The sequence below is a fragment of the Oncorhynchus keta genome, chromosome 1, assembly GCF_023373465.1.
Source record: "Oncorhynchus keta strain PuntledgeMale-10-30-2019 chromosome 1, Oket_V2, whole genome shotgun sequence".
NCBI lineage: Eukaryota > Metazoa > Chordata > Actinopteri > Salmoniformes > Salmonidae > Oncorhynchus > Oncorhynchus keta.
The window spans coordinates 32,763,243-32,785,380 of record NC_068421.1 but is presented as its reverse complement, the minus strand read 5'-3'; the positions used below and the strand labels follow the sequence as shown (position 1 = coordinate 32,785,380).

Here is a 22,138-nt window from a genome sequence, read left to right as displayed (position 1 = left end):
GTTGTTGCCTACCCTCACCACCTGGGGCGGCCCGTCAGGAAGTCCAGGATCCAGTTGCAGAGGAGGGTGTTCAGTTCCAGATAACGGAAAATAATAATCTCTGGATTTTGACCTCTTTATTTAATTTCATTTTATAGTCCAAGTTGGTGTAGCCAGAAGGCTTGTGATTCATGTATTTTATGCTGTGACAAACATTTTAAAACAAGACCTTGAGAGATGATCATTGACTAGAATTTGCTAGAAATGTCATAGCTTTTTTTGGGCTAAGGAATGATAACGAATGCAGGAAGAAAATGTTAGTTTTTATGTAAAATATAGCTTGCCTTAGAATAGCACATGATGCACAGCGGTTTAGATTCACGGGCAATGATCAACCACGGCGCTATCCATGGTGCTGAATCTCCGCTACGTTTATCTGTTTGATTAGCACAATAGGCGGATATCATAAAGTAAAAACAGCCACAACTTTCCCAAATTCCTCCGATAGCCAGGTGCAAGGGGAGAGAAAAGTACCATGATGCATCTTTCAGTCAAATGTAGGCTAACATTTATGTTGCCTAATTATAACAACACTGTAATAACCTCATAATATTTGACCAGTCGGCCAATAGTGCTTCATAGGCCTTCATTAAAACTAGGCTACATCAACAAAATAGTGTGGAGACTTTGAGAGAACTTTTGAGTTGATTAAATTGCAAATAATACCACAAGAAATCATTAGTGCATGTGTATATTTAGCCATTTCCAGCGGTATAATCATGTCTGATTTTGGGGGTGATTGTATTTCACACTTTTAAATAGCACTTCGAGAATACCGGGAAGCCCAGTAATTTCTTTCAATTTTCTCGGGATGGAAAATTGGTTGATTCTCAATCAAATATTCAACCCTAGTCTCTACATGTTTTTATTCTGTGAAACAGATCCCACAACTGAGGAATTCAATCTCTTGATGAATTTTATCTGAACTATTTTCTTCAATTTAAGAAACATACAATTGTTTTAGATATTTTTTTGTCTTCTATAAAATTGATCTACAAACACAATCAAAGAGTTGGATGTGAATATAGATATAGAGTTGGATGTGAATATAGATGTAGGGTTGGATGTGAACATAAATATAGAGTTGAATGTGAATATAGATATAGAGTTGGATGAGAACATAGATATAGAGTTGGATGTGAATATAGATATAGAGTTGAATGTGAATATAGATATAGAGTTGGATGTGAATATAGAGTTGGATGTGAATATAGATATAGAGTTGGATGTGAATATAGATATAGAGTTGGATGTGAACATAGATATAGAGTTGGATGTGAACATAGATATAGAGTTGGATGTAAATATAGATGTAGAGTTGGATGTGAATATAGATATAGAGTTGGATGTGAACATAGCTATAGAGTTGGATGTGAATATAGATATAGAGTTGGATGTGAATATAGATATAGAGTTGGATGTGAACATAGATATAGAGTTGGATGTGAATATAGAGTTGGATGTGAATATAGATATAGAGTTTGATGTGAACACAGATATAGAGTTGGATGTGAATATAGAGTTGGATGTGAATATAGATATAGAGTTGGATGTGAATATAGATATAGAGTTGGATGTGAACATAGATATAGAGTTGGATGTGAATATAGATATAGAGTTGGATGTGAACATAGATATAGAGTTGGATGTAAATATAGATGTAGAGTTGGATGTGAATATAGATATAGAGTTGGATGTGAACATAGATATCGAGTTGGATGTGAATATAGATATAGAGTTGGAAGTGAACATAGATATAGAGTTGGATGTGAACATAGATATCGAGTTGGATGTGAATATAGATATAGAGTTGGAAGTGAACATAGATATAGAGTTGGATGTGAATATAGATATAGAGTTGGATGTGAATATAGATATAGAGTTGGATGTGAACATAGATATAGAGTTGGATGTGAATATAGATATAGAGTTGGATGTGAATATAGATATAGAGTTGGATGTAAACATAGATATCGAGTTGGATGTGAATATAGATATAGAGTTGGAAGTGAACATAGATATAGAGTTGGATGTGAACATAGATATCGAGTTGGATGTGAATATAGATATAGAGTTGGAAGTGAACATAGATATAGAGTTGGATGTGAATATAGATATAGAGTTGGATGTGAATATAGATATAGAGTTGGATGTGAACATAGATATAGAGTTGGATGTGAATATAGATATAGAGTTGGATGTGAATATAGATATAGAGTTGGATGTGAACATAGATATCGAGTTGGATGTGAATATAGATATAGAGTTGGATGTGAACATAGATATCGAGTTGGATGTGAATATAGATATAGAGTTGGAAGTGAACATAGATATAGAGTTGGATGTGAATATAGAGTTGGATGTGAATATAGATATAGAGTTGGATGTGAATATAGATATAGAGTTGGAGATAGATATAGAGTTGGATGTGAATATAGATATAGAGTTGGATGTATAGAACATAGATATCGAGTTGGATGTGAATATAGATATAGAGTTGGAAGTGAACATAGATATAGAGTTGGATGTGAATATAGAGTTGGATGTGAACATAGATATAGAGTTGGATGTGAATATAGATATAGAGTTGGATGTGAATATAGATATAGAGTTGGATGTGAACATAGATATAGAGTTGGATGTGAATATAGATATAGAGTTGGATGTGAATATAGAGTTGGATGTGAATATAGATATAGAGTTGGATGTGAATATAGATATAGAGTTGGATGTGAACATAGATATCGAGTTGGATGTGAATATAGATATAGAGTTGGAAGTGAACATAGATATAGAGTTGGATGTGAATATAGAGTTGGATGTGAATATAGATATAGAGTTGGATGTGAATATAGATATAGAGTTGGATGTGAATATAGATATAGAGTTGGATGTGAACATAGATATCGAGTTGGATGTGAATATAGATATAGAGTTGGAAGTGAACATAGATATAGAGTTGGATGTGAATATAGAGTTGGATGTGAACATAGATATAGAGTTGGATGTGAATATAGATATAGAGTTGGATGTGAATATAGATATAGAGTTGGATGTGAACATAGATATCGAGTTGGATGTGAATATAGATATAGAGTTGGAAGTGAACATAGATATAGAGTTGGATGTGAACATAGATATAGAGTTGGATGTGAATATAGATATAGAGTTGGATGTGAACATAGATATAGAGTTGGATGTGAACATAGATATAGAGTTGGATGTGAACATAGATATTGGAGAGTTGGATTGGATGTGAACATAGATATAGAGTTGGATGTGAACATAGATATAGAGTTGGATGTGAACATAGATATAGAGTTGGATGTGAACATAGATATAGAGTTGGATGTGAACATAGATATAGAGTTGGATGTGAACATAGATATAGAGTTGGATGTGAACATAGATATAGAGTTGGATGTGAACATAGATATAGAGTTGGATGTGAACATAGATATAGAGTTGGATGTGAACATAGATATAGAGTTGGATGTGAACATAGATATAGAGTTGGATGTGAACATAGATATAGAGTTGGATGTGAACATAGATATAGAGTTGGATGTGAACATAGATATAGAGTTGGATGTGAACATAGATATAGAGTTGGATGTGAACATAGATATAGAGTTGGATGTGAACATAGATATAGAGTTGGATGTGAACATAGATATAGAGTTGGATGTGAACATAGATATAGAGTTGGATGTGAACATAGATATAGAGTTGGATGTGAACATAGATATAGAGTTGGATGTGAACATAGATATATGAACATAGTTGGATGTGAACATAGATATAGAGTTGGATGTGAACATAGATATAGAGTTGGATGTGAACATAGATATAGAGTTGGATGTGAACATAGATATAGAGTTGGATGTGAACATAGATATAGAGTTGGATGTGAACATAGATATAGAGTTGGATGTGAACATAGATATAGAGTTGGATGTGAACATAGATATAGAGTTGGATGTGAACATAGATATAGAGTTGGATGTGAACATAGATATAGAGTTGGATGTGAACATAGATATAGATTTGGATGTGAACATAGATATAGAGTTGGATGTGAACATAGATATAGAGTTGGATGTGAACATAGATATAGAGTTGGATGTGAACATAGATATAGAGTTGGATGTGAACATAGATATAGAGTTGGATGTGAACATAGATATAGAGTTGGATGTGAATATAGATATAGAGTTGGAAGTGAACATAGATATAGAGTTGGATGTGAACATAGATATAGAGTTGGATGTGAACATAGATATAGAGTTGGATGTGAAGATAGATTGGATGTGAACATAGATGTTGGATGTGAACATAGATATAGAGTTGGATGTGAACATAGATATAGAGTTGGATGTGAACATAGATATAGAGTTGGATGTGAACATAGATATAGAGTTGGATGTGAACATAGATATAGAGTTGATGTGAACATAGATATAGAGTTGGATGTGAACATAGATATAGAGTTGGATGTGAACATAGATATAGAGTTGGATGTGAACATAGATATAGAGTTGGATGTGAACATAGATATAGAGTTGGATGTGAACATAGATATAGAGTTGGATGTGAACATAGATATAGAGTTGGATGTGAACATAGATATAGAGTTGGATGTGAACATAGATATAGAGTTGGATGTGAACATAGATATAGAGTTGGATGTGAACATAGATATAGAGTTGGATGTGAACATAGATATAGAGTTGGATGTGAACATAGACAAACAAAGTACAAAGTAATACAACTTGATCAAGGCAGAAAGTTGTAACAGCAGTTTTAACCTCTACAGCTCACACTAACCCATGGTGAGGACACTAGAACTGACATGTCAGAGATGGAAAGTGTCTAATAGGGCAATGAAAACAAAAAACTAACCGACAGAAAATGGAACCCTATTCCCTTTATATTGCACTACTTTTGACCCGGACCGATATGGATAGGGCTTTGATCTAAAGTTATGCACTATATAGGGAATAGGGTGCCATTTGAGACACAAGTAGAGTCTTACCTGTTAGGTGGAGAAGAGTCCTGTTTATTGTCTAAACAGACAAACTGAGACCACAGCAACAAAACACTGGAGAGAGACAGAGTCCTATAGTGAAGCCACAGTTCTCTTAAGACAAGAGAGAGAGCAGGATAGAGAGTGAGGGAGAGAGGGACTAAGAGAGTCTGTCAGAAGAGAACAGAACAGTAGAAGAGAGAGTGAAAAAAGAGAGAGTAGAAGAGTCTCCAGTCAGAAGTGTCAGAAGTGAAGCCACTCAAGCAGGTCTTCCTCAATTATTCCTCAACTATACCTATCTGTCCTCCCTCAGGGCTTACTGGAGGTTAACGCTGGATACCTCTGTGCATGTTGCTAGCGCTCTGACTAAGCCATTCAGAATATGTGTAAGTAGGAGTGTGAGAGTGAGTGTGTGCATTTGTGTGGGAGGTGGAACGGGGAGGAGAGAGAGGTAGGAGAGAGAGGGAGGGGGGAGATAGAGATGAAGTGAGGGAGAGGAGTAGTATTTGGCACAGTAAGAGAACAAGGTAATATGTGGTTCCAGCTAACACAACAAGTTTGGCTGTGAAGACAGAGTGAGCTAATGACTCTATTGTCACTGGACTCAGAATGTGTGTGAGTGTGTGTGTGTGTGTGTGTGTGTGTGTGTGTGTGTGTGTGTGTGTGTGTGTGTGTGTGTGTGTGTGTGTGTGTGTGTGTGTGTGTGTGTGTGTGTGTGTGTGTGTGTGTGTGTGTGTGTGTGTGTGTGTGTGTGTGTGTGTGTGTGTGTGTGTGTGTGTGTGTGTGTGTGTGTGTGTGTGTGTGTGCGTGTGTGTGCGTGTGTGTGTGTATCATCCCATTTGGATGCAACAGCATGGCAGTCAGGCACAGCAGAGTGGATTCCTACTGAGGAGGAGTGGCAACATGCCTTGATATCCTGCTGTAGCTGGTTAAAATATAAAGACACAGATAGCAGAGATAAGGAGTTCCAAAGGATCTTCTCAGGGTCAATGATATGCTGCTATGTTATAGGGAAATGTGTCAAACAGAGACATAATAAGGTATGTGAAGTATTTGCCATAGTGATAGTGCCTTGTTTGTCCAAAATAATACAGTTAAAATGTGAAGTTAGTCATAACTAATCTACTTCAGTTCAGCCATGTGCTGTCCATTACTGAATGACAGACAGGAGTCATTGATGGCAGCTCTGCACAACATTAGACTAGTAAAGGAAGGAGTCTGAACTAACCTGACCTCTGATCCAGAGAAGTCCAGGGGGAACAGAACTCTGTCTGCACTCAGTAGGAGATAGAGTCAGTCTTAGAACTAACTAGAAGCCTGTCATATAGAGCTCTGTCTGCACTCAGTAGGAGATAGAGTCACTCTTAGAACTAACTAGAAGCCTGTCATATAGAACTCTGTCAGCACACAGTAGGAGATAGAGTCACTCTTCGAACTAACTAGAAGCCTGTCATATAGAGCTCTGTCTGCACTCAGTAGGAGATAGAGTCACTCTTAGAACTAACTAGAAGCCTGCCATATAGAGCTCTGTCTGCACTCAGTAGGAGATAGAGTCACTCTTAGAACTAACTAGAAGCCTGTCATATAGAGCTCTGTCTGCACTCAGTAGGAGATAGAGTCACTCTTAGAACTAACTAGAAGCCTGTCATATAGAACTCTGCACTCAGTAGGAGATAGAGTCACTCTTAGAACTAACTAGAAGCCTGTCATATAGAACTCTGTCTGCACTCAGTAAGAGATAGAGTCACTCTTAGAACTAACTAGAAGCCTATCGTATAGAGCTCTGTCTGCACTCAGTAGGAGATAGAGTCACTCTTAGAACTAACTAGAAGCCTGTCATATAGAGCTCTGTCTGCACTCAGTAGGAGATAGAGTCACTCTTAGAACTAACTAGAAGCCTGCCATATAGAGCTCTGTCTGCACTCAGTAGGAGATAGAGTCACTCTTAGAACTAACTAGAAGCCTGTCGTATAGAACTCTGCACTCAGTAGGAGATAGAGTCACTCTTAGAACTAACTAGAAGCCTGTCATATAGAGCTCTGTCTGCACTCAGTAGGAGATAGAGTCACTCTTAGAACTAACTAGAAGCCTGTCATATAGAGCTCTGTCTGCACTCAGTAGGAGATAGAGTCACTCTTAGAACTAACTAGAAGCCTGTCATATAGAGCTCTGTCTGCACTCAGTAGGAGATAGAGTCACTCTTAGAACTAACTAGAAGCCTGTCATATAGAGCTCTGTCTGCACTCAGTAGGAGATAGAGTCACTCTTAGAACTAACTAGAAGCCTGTCATATAGAGCACTGTCTGCACTCAGTAGGAGATAGAGTCACTCTTAGAACTAACTAGAAGCCTGTCGTATAGAACTCTGCACTCAGTAGGAGATAGAGTCACTCTTAGAACTAACTAGAAGCCTGTCATATAGAGCTCTGTCTGCACTCAGTAGGAGATAGAGTCACTCTTAGAACTAACTAGAAGCCTGTCATATAGAGCTCTGTCTGCACTCAGTAGGAGATAGAGTCACTCTTAGAACTAACTAGAAGCCTGTCATATAGAGCTCTGTCTGCACTCAGTAGGAGATAGAGTCACTCTTAGAACTAACTAACTAGAAGCCTGTCATATAGAGCTCTGTCTGCACTCAGTAGGAGATAGAGTCACTCTTAGAACTAACTAGAAGCCTGTCATATAGAGCTCTGTCTGCACTCAGTAGGAGATAGAGTCACTCTTAGAACTAACTAGAAGCCTGTCGTATAGAGCTCTGTCTGCACTCAGTAGGAGATAGAGTCACTCTTAGAACTAACTAGAAGCCTGTCATATAGAGCTCTGTCTGCACTCAGTAGGAGATAGAGTCACTCTTAGAACTAACTAGAAGCCTGTCGTATAGAACTCTGCACTCAGTAGGAGATAGAGTCACTCTTAGAACTAACTAGAAGCCTGTCATATAGAGCTCTGTCTGCACTCAGTAGGAGATAGAGTCACTCTTAGAACTAACTAGAAGCCTGTCGTATAGAACTCTGCACTCAGTAGGAGATAGAGTCACTCTTAGAACTAACTAGAAGCCTGTCATATAGAGCTCTGTCTGCACTCAGTAGGAGATAGAGTCACTCTTAGAACTAACTAGAAGCCTGTCGTATAGAACTCTGCACTCAGTAGGAGATAGAGTCACTCTTAGAACTAACTAGAAGCCTGTCATATAGAGCTCTGTCTGCACTCAGTAGGAGATAGAGTCACTCTTAGAACTAACTAGAAGCCTGTCGTATAGAACTCTGCACTCAGTAGGAGATAGAGTCACTCTTAGAACTAACTAGAAGCCTGTCATATAGAGCTCTGTCTGCACTCAGTAGGAGATAGAGTCACTCTTAGAACTAACTAGAAGCCTGTCGTATAGAACTCTGCACTCAGTAGGAGATAGAGTCACTCTTAGAACTAACTAGAAGCCTGTCATATAGAGCTCTGTCTGCACTCAGTAGGAGATAGAGTCACTCTTAGAACTAACTAGAAGCCTGTCGTATAGAACTCTGCACTCAGTAGGAGATAGAGTCACTCTTAGAACTAACTAGAAGCCTGTCGTATAGAACTCTGCACTCAGTAGGAGATAGAGTCACTCTTAGAACTAACTAGAAGCCTGTCATATAGAGCTCTGTCTGCACTCAGTAGGAGATAGAGTCACTCTTAGAACTAACTAGAAGCCTGTCGTATAGAACTCTGTCAGCACTCAGTAGGAGATAGAGTCACTCTTGGAACTAACTAGAAGCCTGTCATATAGAACTCTGTCTGCACTCAGTAGGAGATAGAGTCACTCTTGGAACTAACTAGAAGCCTGTCATATAGAGCTCTGTCTGCACTCAGTAGGAGATAGAGTCACTCTTAGAACTAACTAGAAGCCTGTCGTATAGAACTCTGCACTCAGTAGGAGATAGAGTCACTCTTAGAACTAACTAGAAGCCTGTCGTATAGAACTCTGTCAGCACTCAGTAGGAGATAGAGTCACTCTTGGAACTAACTAGAAGTCTGTCATATAGAACTCTGTCTGCACTCAGTAGGAGATAGAGTCACTCTTAGAACTAACTAGAAGTCTGTCATATAGAGCTCTGTCTGCACTCAGTAGGAGATAGAGTCACTCTTAGAACTAACTAGAAGCCTGTCGTATAGAACTCTGCACTCAGTAGGAGATAGAGTCACTCTTAGAACTAACTAGAAGCCTGTCATATAGAGCTCTGTCTGCACTCAGTAGGAGATAGAGTCACTCTTAGAACTAACTAGAAGCCTGTCGTATAGAACTCTGCACTCAGTAGGAGATAGAGTCACTCTTAGAACTAACTAGAAGCCTGTCGTATAGAACTCTGCACTCAGTAGGAGATAGAGTCACTCTTAGAACTAACTAGAAGCCTGTCGTATAGAACTCTGTCAGCACTCAGTAGGAGATAGAGTCACTCTTGGAACTAACTAGAAGCCTGTCATATAGAACTCTGTCTACACTCAGTAGGAGATAGAGTCACTCTTAGAACTAACTAGAAGCCTGTCGTATAGAACTCTGTCAGCACTCAGTAGGAGATAGAGTCACTCTTGGAACTAACTAGAAGCCTGTCATATAGAGCTCTGTCTGCACTCAGTAGGAGATAGAGTCACTCTTAGAACTAACTAGAAGCCTGTCGTATAGAACTCTGCACTCAGTAGGAGATAGAGTCACTCTTAGAACTAACTAGAAGCCTGTCGTATAGAACTCTGTCAGCACTCAGTAGGAGATAGAGTCACTCTTGGAACTAACTAGAAGTCTGTCATATAGAACTCTGTCTGCACTCAGTAGGAGATAGAGTCACTCTTAGAACTAACTAGAAGTCTGTCATATAGAACTCTGTCTGCACTCAGTAGGAGATAGAGTCACTCTTAGAACTAACTAGAAGTCTGTCATATAGAACTCTGTCTGCACTCAGTAGGAGATAGAGTCACTCTTAGAACTAACTAGAAGCCTGTCATATAGAACTCTGTCTGCAGTCAGTAGGAGATAGAGTCACTCTTAGAACTAACTAGAAGCCTGTCATATAGAACTCTGCACTCAGTAGGAGATAGAGTCACTCTTAGAACTAACTAGAAGTCTGTCATATAGAGCTCTGTCTGCACTCAGTAGGAGATAGAGTCACTCTTAGAACTTTTTTTTATTTTTTTATTTCACCTTCGTATAGAACTCTAACCAGTAGGAGATAGAGTCACTCTTAGAACTAACTAGAGAACAAGTTCTCATCTTGAACTAACTAGAAGCCTGACTCTGGCCAGTAGGAGATAAGTCACTCTTAGCTAACTAGTGTCGAACAGAACTCTGCACTCAGTAGGAGATAGAGTCACTAAACTAACTAGCCTGTCAATAGAACTCTGCACTCAGTAGGAGAAAAAAATGGGTCACTCTTAGAACTAACTAGAAGCCTGTCATATAGAGCTCTGTCTGCACTCAGTAGGAGATAGAGTCACTCTTAGAATAACTAGAAGCCTGTCGTTGAACTCTGTCAGCACTTAACACTCTTGGAGAAGCCTGTCATATAGAACTCTGTCTGCACTCAGAGGAGATGGGCAGTCACTCTTAGAACTAACTAGAAGCCTGTGTATAGAACTCTGTGCACTCAGTAGGAGATAGAGTCACTCTTGGAACTAACTAGAAGCCTGTCATATAAACTCTGTCTGCACTCAGTAGGAGATAGAGTCACTCTTAGAACTAACTAGAAGCTATCGTATAGAACTCTGCACTCAGTAGGAGATAGAGTCACTCTTAGAACTAACTAGAAGCTGTCGGATAGAACTGATCAGCACTCAGTAGAGATAGTCACTCTTAGAACTAACTAGAAGTCTGTCATATAGAACTCTGTCTGCACAGGAGATAGAGTCACTCTTAGAACTAACTAGAAGTCTGTCATATAGAACTCTGTCTGCACTCAGTAGGAGAGAGTCACTCTTAGAACTAACTAGAAGTCTGTCATATAGAACTCTGTCTGCACTCAGTAGGATAGAGTCACTCTTATCTAACTAGAAGCCTGTCATATAGACCTCTGTCTGCAGTCAGTAGGAGATAGAGTCACTCTTAGAACTAACTAGAAGCCTGTCATATAGAACTCTGCACTCAGTAGGAGATAGAGTCACTCTTAGAACTAATTAGAAGTCTGTCATATAGAGCTCTGTCTGCACTCAGTAGGAGATAGAGTCACTCTTAGAACTAACTAGAAGCCTGTCATATAGAGCTCTGTCTGCACTCAGTAGGAGATAGAGTCACTCTTAGAACTAACTAGAAGCCTGTCATATAGAGCTCTGTCTGCACTCAGTAGGAGATAGAGTCACTCTTAGAACTAACTAGAAGCCTGTCATATAGAACTCTGTCTGCACTCAGTAGGAGATAGAGTCACTCTTAGAACTAACTAGAAGCCTGTCATATAGAGCTCATCAGAGGGTGTTATGAAGAGTAAACATACACACACGCGAGGGGGTTCACTACAGATGCTGTCTGCTGATTGGCTGAGTGTGTGTTATTTACATTCATTAGGGGCCACCTGATTGGCTAAAGTAGCTAATGAAGAATGCCAAAGGAGCTCACTCTCTGTAAATCACCCTGAAATCCACTCCACTCCAGAGAGCGAGAGCGAGAGCGAGAGCGAGAGCGAGCGAGAGAGAGAGAGAGAGAGAGAGAGAGAGAGAGAGAGAGAGAGAAAGCAGCTGCATTCATCTATACCCTCTCCTCACCCCCTCTCCCTGATCTTCCTAACCCATCTTCCTCCCATCCTCTCTCCTCCTCTCTCTTGAAGCCATAATCACAAAGCAGCCCCTGCTGCACTCTGACCTCCTCTGTCTTACTCTCATTCATAAAATACTTTGCTATACAGTCATGGATATCTTTCTCTGTCAACAATTGCTTCTGCCATCTCATTGGAAAGCTGTTCTATGTGCTGCCGTTGTCACGGCACTCTATATATCTAGTTTAAGAGGTTTATGATCAACCAACCCCGCCCTAACATACCAGTACATCCAAATATCAGAGAACAGTCATACACACAAGAAATAGTCATGTTCTGCTTGTACAGTATTGTCATATCTAAATTAACTGTGCCATAGTTGTAAGGAAAGAGGTTTAGATGTTTTCTTTAGGTAAAACAGTTAATATAGCGATTTTCCTGTGGTGTTTCACATACAGTAGTGTTCAATGGCGACAGAATCTGGAAAGAGTCAGAAGTCTACAATGTATCTAGAGAGAAAACCCTTTTGGTTCTGTTGCATGCTGCTTGGTTGAATGACATTCCTTAGTGTCCTTGGTGGTCCTATCTGGTTTTGTTGTTGTCTGAACGAGCAGATAAAAATCATCTTTACTACAGTGTCTTATACGGTCTGTTATGATCTCTGACCTCTGTGTTCAAAATGACACGACTTTGGAACGAGACACAAAGCAGGAAAACTCCAACCAGTTAAGTAGCCTGCTCCTGAATAAATGGAGATACTCTCCCATAACGTTGACATCAGCAAACCGCTCGTCCAAACAACGCGGTTGTGATGCCAGTGGGACATACTGCCAAAACAAAACAAGGTTGGAGGAGGATTACGGTGGAGAAATTAACATGACATTATTTGGCAACAGCTCTGGTGGACATTCCTGCAGTCAGCATGCAAATTGCACAATTCCTCAAAACTTGGGACATCTGTAGCATCGTGCTGTGTGACAAAACTGTGCATTTGTGGCCTTTTATTGCCCCCAGCACAAGGTAAACCTGTTTAATGATAATGTTGTTCAATCAGTTTCTTGATATGCCACACCTGTCAGGTGGATGGATTATCTTGGCAAAGGAGAATTACTAACTTACAGGGATGTAAAAAAATCTGTCCACAACATTTGAGAGATATAAGCTTATGGAACATTTCTGGGATCCTTTATTTCATCTCATGAAACATGGGAACAACACTTTACATTTATATTTTTTTCAGTGTAGAAGATAAGATAAGAGAAGAGAAGAGAAGAGAAGAGAAGAGAAGAGAGGAGAGGAGAGGAGAGGAGAGGAGAGGAGAGGAGAGGAGAGGAGAGGAGAGGAGAGGAGAGGAGGGAGAGGAGAGGAGAGGAGAGGAGAGGAGAGGAGAGGAGAGGAGAGGAGAGGAGGAGAGGAGAGGAGAGGAGAGGAGAGGAGAGGAGAGGAGAGGGAGAGGAGAGGAGAGGAGAGGAGAGGAGAGGAGAGGAGAGGAGAGGAGAGAGGAGAGAGGAGAGAGGAGAGAACTAATTATTCCCTTTGCCAGCTCTTATGAACAACATTGGGGCAACAGTTGGAGGAACATGTTGAAAAAATGTCTGTTTTAGTGAAAGGCTGCCTTTGTCTTCCTCTGGTCTCATCTGGCTCAGCTGCTGAGGTTAAGAGGTCCTGCCTGCCTGCCTCCCAAATGCCACCCTATCCCCAATATAGTGCAGAGGCCCTGGTCAAAAGCAGTAAACTACATATGGAATAGAGTGCCATTTTGGACACAGACAGGGTCTGTCTGTTCCAGGTTCTGTGTGACCAGGGGTTAGGGTTAGGGCTGGGAACAGCTCTAGTCAAACACAGCTCAATGTTTCGAAAGGCAGGCCTCGCTGCCCCGCTGGAGAACAGACTTGTTTGTGTCCATGGAGAAAGAGAAAGCGAGAGCGAGAGCGAGAAAGAGAGAGAGAGAGAGAGAGAGAGAGAGAGAGAGAGAGAGAGAGAGAGAGAGAGAGAGAGAGAGAGAGGAGGAGGAACGACTAAATTAGGGAAAAGAGAGCACCTGGTCTGAAAAGCAGTTGAGTTGAGCTGTGCTGTGCAGAGCTTACTTAATTGTCTCAATCCTAACTGGCTAATGTAATGACACAGTACCTAGTATCTAGCCGTGAACTAAAATCTTACAACAACAGTGTGTATGTGTGTGTGTATATGTGTGCGTACATGCTTGCGTGCATGCGTGTGGGTGAGCGCTTGTGCATGTCTCTATGTGTGATTCAGGTGGTAGATTGACAGGAGGCAGGGTTGATGGGATATTGCTCTGCTGGTGAGCGGTGAGCAATATAGAGCTGTTTCCCCAACCCGCAGGCTGCTATGACAGCTATGTGAAGTCATGGCCGGAGGGACTAGAAGAGTCTGCCAAGACAACCAACAGCTAGAGATGCAAGCATGCCAGGGCCAGAAACAGGATACTGCTGTTCCTCTAGAGTTGATTACAATGTTTCTACTGGGTATTTCTATTTTATTGTCTTTTATGACACACCTCTTCATCTTCTGCTGATGTATAGTATATAGAATTCCCTCCCTCTAACAGAGAGCCCATTGGACAAAGTTGTGATTGTCAGGGGTCATGACGCAATCATAGGCTGGTGCCTAGCCGACTTCCGAATGAGTGTTCCCACATACTTCCTTAATAAAAAGACCTTCACTTGAAAAAACTAGAAAATATCAGATATGGTACTGTTTGTCCATTTTGAGACACTGTAGCCAGAAAATAATCTCAGAATTATTCTATCACTCAAGACATCTGTCATTCCTTTTGATGTTTTTCCTTCTGATGTTTTTCCTTCTGATGTTTTTACCGAGATCTTAGTTGCACAATTTTACATCTAACTAAGATGTTTGGTGCAGTATTTCGGGAAGTGAAAAAACTTGCATGAAAACTATTAGTCTCTAGCTGAATGACAACAAACATTGAAGAATCTCTCCTGTTGACCATTCACCGACGATGGGGCGTAGACTTCGGCTACAGACTTCAGCTTGCCTTGAGAAAAAATGTTGTGTGCACGAACAGCCCAGAAAACCTTGCAGAAGACCAAAACTAACAAAAACGTTACAAAATGTTGTCATAATATATGCACAAACTGTTCTAAACTCTTTCAGATGGGCATCATACAGACCCCTTTAGGGTCCCCAGGACACCAGATGAAATGAGGGCTCATTCAGTAATAAACCTCCCAGTAAAGTGGGACACAAGGCTGCACAACATATTTTAATCTGTCAAGAGCATTGCACACATCTCTCTGGTATGACAAAAACAAAGTGCCATGGCGGAGATCTTTGTGGGCTATACTCAGCCTTGTCTCTGGATGGTAAGTTGGTGGTTGAAGATATCCCTCTAGTGGTGTGGGGGCTGTGCTTTGGCAAAGTGGGTGGGGTTATATCCTTCCTGTTTGGCCCTGTCCGGGGGTGTCCTCGGATGGGGCCACAGTGTCTCCTGACCCCTCCTGTCTCAGCCTCCAGTATTTATGCTGCAGTAGTTTATGTGTCGGGGGGCTAGGGTCAGTTTGTTATATCTGGAGTACTTCTCCTGTCCTATTCGGTATCCTGTGTGAATCTAAGTGTGCGTTCTCTAATTCTCTCCTTCTCTCTTTCTTTCTCTCTCTCGGAGGACCTGAGCCCTAGGACCAAGCCCCAGGACTACCTGACATGATGACTCCTTGCTGTCCCCAGTCCACCTGACCATGCTGCTGCTCCAGTTTCAACTGTTCTGCCTTATTATTATTCGACCATGCTGGTCATTTATGAACATTTGAACATCTTGGCCATGTTCTGTTATAATCTCCACCCGGCACAGCCAGAAGAGGACTGGCCACCCCACATAGCCTGGTTCCTCTCTAGGTTTCTTCCTAGGTTTTGGCTTTTCTTGGGAGTTTTTCCTAGCCACCGTGCTTCTACACCTGCATTGCTTGCTGTTTGGGGTTTTAGGCTGGGTTTCTGTACAGCACGTTGAGATATCAGCTGATGTACGAAGGGCTATATAAATACATTTGATTTGATCCCCCTTGCCTTTCCTCTATATTGTCTCTCTTCAGTGGAATGAATCAGACAGACTGTCAGGACAGAAGAGGAATGTCAAGAGATTGTGGTTCCTATAGAACAGAGACGGAAAGAGGGAGGACAGAGAGAGAGAGTTGGCGAGAGAGAGAGAGAGAGAGAGAGAGAGAGAGAGAGAGAGAGAGAGAGAGAGAGAGAGAGAGAGAGAGAAGCCAGCTGCAACATGTGGCTGTATGGTTGAAGGCCTGCTGCCTGCCAGCAACAAATCATGCTGTTATGCTCAGCCAAGTCTGAGAGACTGCTCTTCACTTAACTTCAAATTTGTGTAAAACCCCTAAGATCACCTTCCCAAACAAGACAATGGGCACATTGGGGGCTGCATCTGGTTAAAATGAGTGCACTATATTCGGAATAGGGTGCCATTTGGGGCGCAGGCTGAATGTCAGACATTACATTTCAAATGGTACTCTCACGCAACAGTCACAATATTTACACCACCCAAGGACAATGAATAAAATACCACAATGAGATAACCCTCTTTTGTAGAACATTGCAGCAATACCTCTGTCCTTGACTCAATATTCCCATTCCATTCCCATTCCTTTTATCTTCTCCTGCATTTCCAGCATTCCAGAGAGCATAGACAGATGTTCTGTGTTATCCTTCCTCCCTGCTCTCTCTCTCTCTCTCTCTCTCTCTCTCTCTCTCTCTCTCTCTCTCTCTCTCTCTCTCTCTCTCTCTCTCTCTCTCTCTCTCTCTCTCTCTCTCTCTCTCTCTCTCTCTCTCTCTCTCTCTCTCTCTCTCTCTCTCTCTCTTTCTCTCTCTCTTAGTTAGGGGGTGGGGGGGTTCTGTGTCATGCCCCTTCCCTGCAGTCTCTCTCTCTCTCTCTCTCTCTCTCTCTCTCTCTCTCTCTCTTCTCTCTCTCTCTCTCTCTCTCTCTTAGGGGGGTGGGGGTTCTGTGTTATCATTCCTCCCTGCAATCTCTCTCTCTCTCTCTCTCTCTCTCTTTCTCTCGGAGGACCTGAGCCCTAGGACCATGCCTCAGGACATCCTGGCCTGATGACTCCTTGCTGTCCCCAGTCCACCTGATCGTGCTGCAGCTCCAGTTTCAACTGTTCTGCCTGCGGCTATGGAACCCTGACCTGTTCACCGGACGTGCTACCTGTCTCAGACCTGCTGTCTTCAACACTCTAGAGACAGCAGGTGCGGTAGAGATACTCTGAATGATCGGCTATGAAAAGCCAACTGACATTTACTCCTGAGGTGCTGACCTGTTGCACCCTCTACAACCACTGTGATTATTATTATTTGACCCTGCTGGTCATCTATGAACATTTTAACATGGCCATGTTCAGTTGTAATCTCCACCCGGCACAGCCAGAAGAGGACTGGCCACCCCTCATTGCCTGGTTCCTCTCTAGGTTTCTTCCTAGGTTCCAGCCTTTCCAGGGAGTTTTTCCTAGCCACCGTGCTTCTACACCTGCATTGCCTGAAGTTTGGGGTTTTACACTGGATTTTCACTTTGTGACATCAGCTGATGTAAGGGCTTTATAAATACATTTAATTGAATTTGATTGATACTGTATTTAGATTACATTAGGCATACTGCAATATGAAATACAGAAATGTACTTGCCAATTAGCGTCCTGTAAATTACTATCAAATTCACGGCAACACCTTTACACTGTAGCCTACAGTGTTTAAGATGGTTTACTGAAACAATTGATTTACCTCTGAGAGAGAGAAAGAGATAGACAGTGTGAGTGGGCCCTGACAATAAATCTCAAGAATGCAAAAATAAAGGTGTTCCAAAAAAGGTCCAGTTGCCAGGACCACTAATACAAATTCCATCTAGACATCGTTGCCATAGAGCACACAAAAACTATACATACCTCGGCCTAAACATCAGCGCCACAGGTAACTTCCACAAAGCTGTAAACGATCTGAGAGACAAGGCAAGAAGGTCCTTCTATGCCATCAAAAGGAACATCAAATTCGACATGTCAATTAGGATCTGGGTAAAAATACTTGAATCAGTCTTAGATCCCATTGCCCTTTATGGTTGTGAGGTCTGGGGTCCACTCACCAACCAAGAATTCACAAAATGAGACAAACACCAAATTAAGACTCTGCATGCAGAATTCTGCAAAATATCCTTTGTGTACAACGTTAAACACCAATAATGCATGTAGAGCAGAATTAGGCCGATACCCGCGAATATTCTAAATCCAGAAAAGAGACGTTAAATTCTACAACTACCTGAAAAGAGCCATCACCTACAGAGAGATGAACCTGTAGAAGAGTCCCCTAAGCAAGCTGGTCCTGGGGCTCTGTTCACAAACAGACCCCACAGAGAGAGAGAGAGAGAGAGAGAGAGAGAGAGAGAGAGAGAGAGAGAGAGAGAGAGAGAGAGAGAGAGAGAGAGAGAGAGAGAGAGAGAGAGAGAGAGGGGTTCAAAGACATTGAAGGATGTGAATGTGATACAAAAGGACCAGGGCTGTCTCAAATGGCACTCTTCTCCATATATAATGCACTGCTTTTAACCAACCTATAGGACTATGGTCAAAAGTCTATATAGGGAATAGGGTACCATTTGGGAAGGCCCCCGAAGACAATAGCGGCGAGACGGGTGCTGCTGCCGGGTCTAGACCCTCCTCCTCCTCCCCCAGGGACCCCAGATTATCAACACAGACTGTGTCCTAAATGGCACTGTATTCCCTATTTAGTGCACTACTTTTGACCAGGCCATATTGGAATGGAGCAGGAGTGAATGAATTGTTCTAATCTTCAGAGCGCAGTTAGCTGTTAGCCTTAGAACCCCCAGGAGACTGGATCTGCATCTCATTTGGTTTATCTGTGGCCAACAGCAGGTAGCATCAGACCAAAACAGAGATTACTAATGAAGACTAGTTTCCAATATTTAGATGGAAAAATAGACTTGAATCTCATTATGCTTTATTGCAATGTGTCACCCTTATCTTTGAGAACAGGCCAGACCTTGAACAAACTCACACATGTTCTAGCCTAGTGTTGTATTAGATATTACACTGCGATCAGAGTTGCTTTGCAGATAAACTGGTGCGTAAGCAAGAGCTGACATTAACACATAAAGTCATGTCAGCCTCTTTATCCTGGTCAGGAGAGAAGGAAGAACAGAGATTACACATAGTTTGCATCCCAAGTAGCACCCAATTCCCTATATAGTGCACTACATGGACTCTGGTCAAAAGTAGTGCACTATATAGGGAATATGGTACCATTTGGGGGTGCAGGCATAAATAGGTAATACACCATAACAACAGGACACCTCCATCCCTGATGTCACAAAACAATTTCTCAAACATCCATGTGTGAGTGGAGATGATCAAGGCTCTGGTTGAAAGGACAATGGGAAGAGAGGGGGTGAACATGACCTGGAATACTGCACTGTCCCATCATCAAGCCTGTCATTTCCATGCTGCTGCTCTGTGAAGAGCAGAGTCAGAGTCAGGCGTGTGGGTGAGCAGCTGTCTGCCTATGTTATACACGTACACACACACGGACTGGCACAGAGACGTGCACACGCACAGGCACACACACACACACGCACTGGCACAGAGACGTGCACACGCACAGGCACACACACACATGCACTGGCACAGAGACGTGCACACGCACAGACACACACACACACACACACACGCACTGGCACAGAGACGTGCACACGCACTATATACACTGGAAATGTACAGGGATTTCAGAAAGTATTCATACCTCTTGATTTATTCCACATTTTGTTGTGTTACAGCTAATATTCAAAATGGTTTCAATTTTTTTGCAAATCTATTAAAAATGAAATACAGAAATATCTAATTGACATAAGTATTCACACCCCTAAGTCAATACATGTTAGAATCACCTTTGGCAGCAATTACAGCCGTGAGTCTTTCTTGGTAAGTCTGTAAGAACGTTGCACACCTGGATTGTACAATATTTGCACATTATTCTTTTAAAATTCTTCAAGCTCTGTCAAATTGATGGTTGATCATTGCTAAACAGACATTTTCAAATCTTGCCATAGATTTTCAAGACAATTTAAGTCAAAACTAGGCCACTCAGGAACATTCAATGTCGTCTTGGTATGAAACTCCAGTGTATATTTGGCCTTGCGTTTTAGGTTATTGTCCTGCTGAAAGGTGAATTTGTCTCCCAGTGTCAGTTGGAAAGCAGACTGAACCAGGTTTTCCTCTAGGATTTTGCCTGTGCTTAGGCCTAAAAAACTCCTTAGTTTTTACTGATGGCCATAACATTATGCAGCCACCACAATGATTTCAAATATGAAGAGTGGTACTTATTAATGTGTTGGATTCGCCACAAACATAACGCTTTCTATTTAGGACTTAAAGTTCTTTTTTTTTTTACAATTATTTTTTCAGTTTTACTTCAGTGCCTTATTTCCAACAGGATATTTATATTCTGTATAGGACTTAATTTCACTCTGTCATTTAGGTTAGTATTGTAAGGGTTTTCCTGTGGTGAAGTAGAGGAGGACCAAAACGCAGCGTGGTTATATTGATTCATGTTTAATAAAAACAGATAAACATGAACACTACAAAACAATAACCGTGGAAAACCAAAAACAGCCCTATCTGGTGCAAAACACAGAGACAGGAACAATCACCCACAAACACACAGTGAAACCCAGGCTACCTAAGTATGATTCTCAATCAGAGACAACTAATGACACCTGCCTCTGATTGAGAACCATACTAGGCCGAAACATAGAAATACCCAAATCATAGAAAAACAAACATAGACTGCCCACCCAACTCACGCCCTGACCATACTAACTAAATACAAAACACAGGAAATAAAGGTCAGAACGTGACAAGTATTTGTGGAGTAACTACGATGTTGTTTATCCATCCTCAGTTTTCTCCTAGCACAGCCTTTAAACTCTGTTTTAAAGTCACCATTGTCCTCATGGTGAAATCCCTGAGCGGTTTCCTTCCTCTCCGGCAACTGAGTTAGGAAGGATACCTGTATCTTTGTGGTTACTGGGTGTATTTATACACCATCCAAAGTGTAATTAATAACTGCACCATGCTCAAAGGGATATTCAACATCTGCTTTTTCTTTATTTTACCCATCTACCAATAGGTGCCCTTCTTAACAAGGCATTGGAAAACCTCCCTGGTCTTTGTTGTTGGATCTGTGTTTGAAATTACAGATACTTGTATGTGTGGGGTACAGAGATGAGGTAGTCATTCAAAAATTATTATTTAGGCGACTACTTATTGACTCCAGACATTTCATCTTTCAATTTATTTATTAATTTGTGAAAATTTCTAAAAACATAATTCTACTTTGACATTATGGGGTATTGTGTGTAGACCAATAACATTCAGGCTGTAACACAACAAAATGTGGAAAAAGTCAAGGGGTGTGAATATTTTCTGAAGGCACTGTATTCACCTGAAAAACAAGCTCCCACCTGCTGTAACATGCTCTGCCAGCTTTGCAATCAGATGTAAAAATTCCTTCCTTCCGAGGTGAGAAGAGGGAGAGGTGGGACATGAGGTGGAGAGGAGGGAGTAGGAAGAGGTGGGAGGAGAGCGGGGGGGATCTATGCCATAATGGCTAAGCAATTCACAGGTATGTTTGAATGCTCAGCGTGATGTCAGATCCCACCCTCCCACCCCTCAACAGTACAGGTCAACATGTGAGCTTGCCTCCCAAATGGCACTCTATTTCTAGTGAAAAGTAGGGCACTATAGGCAATAGGGTGCTATTTTGGATGCACTCCCTATTCACCCAGACAACCGTTTCTCCCATCTACACAGTGTAGCAATCATACTGTAAATCGTGATAACATTCATTTTGTAGTTATTTGATCTCTCAGTGTGGAGACTGGACTTATCGAACTCAAACACTGGCTGAATAGTCTGTCTGTGGACAGGCACACAAACATGCACGCAAGCACGCACCGACACACACAATACACACAGGGTGAATTTCATGCCCTTCCAGAGAATAGGCCTAGTTCCTGTATTAGGTAAATATGTCACACCACAAAGCAGTTTATAGCAGGAAAAACACAGACAAACAACAAAAGAAAAGCCTTACAATGTATGACAGTTCACCACAAGGAACCACAAGTCAACTCACCACCACAGGAACAAACACAACTCCCCTTTGTCATGCTTCTCTGTCAGGTGAGGACAGAAGACGACCTGAGGTTTTGAAGAACAATAGTAGTAGATGTAATCACAGTGAGTCAGAGAGAGAGAGAGAGAGAGAGAGACACAGAGAGAGAGAGACAGAGAGAGAGAGAGACAGAGAGAGAGAGAGAC

The 22,138-nt window shown here is 41.4% G+C and overlaps 1 protein-coding gene across 1 annotated transcript in view; it reads right to left on the bottom strand.

Annotated features, from left to right (window-relative positions):
- Nucleotides 1–5,433, bottom strand: part of LOC118376901 (stAR-related lipid transfer protein 13-like) — a 134,949-nt gene extending 129,516 nt beyond the window's left edge. Inside the window, exon 1 of the mRNA XM_052521994.1 lies at nt 5,075–5,433. The gene's annotated coding sequence lies outside the window, so the exon portion shown is untranslated. The remainder of the gene's footprint in view (nt 1–5,074) is intronic.
- Between the last annotated feature and the right edge of the window lie 16,705 nt (nt 5,434–22,138).